At 33.3% G+C, this 219-nt stretch overlaps 1 protein-coding gene across 1 annotated transcript in view; it reads right to left on the minus strand.

The window, feature by feature from the left end:
* Positions 1 to 219, minus strand: part of LOC119585724 (ubiquitin carboxyl-terminal hydrolase Usp2-like) — a gene marked incomplete in the record, with an annotated part of 125661 nt that overhangs the window by 50286 nt on the left and 75156 nt on the right.

Genomic DNA, 219 nt, shown 5'->3' on the forward strand with positions numbered 1-219 from the left:
TCAGTGAAACATGAACGGGTTTTGTGTAAAGAAAATCGATCGGATTTTTTTTTCTTTAATTACTTTAACCTAACCTCTACTTTCAGTCTTTAGTAAATGTTGCTTTGTTCTGCGTTTTCCTTTTTCTGTCTGAATTGCAAAATAAATCCAATTCTCTCCTTCCGCTCTTCCTCTTTTTCAATAACAATTCGAAATAATGATCTCGCTCGCAACACTTTT

This window comes from Penaeus monodon, chromosome 20 (genome assembly GCF_015228065.2).
Source record: "Penaeus monodon isolate SGIC_2016 chromosome 20, NSTDA_Pmon_1, whole genome shotgun sequence".
Classification (NCBI taxonomy): Eukaryota; Metazoa; Arthropoda; class Malacostraca; order Decapoda; family Penaeidae; genus Penaeus; species Penaeus monodon.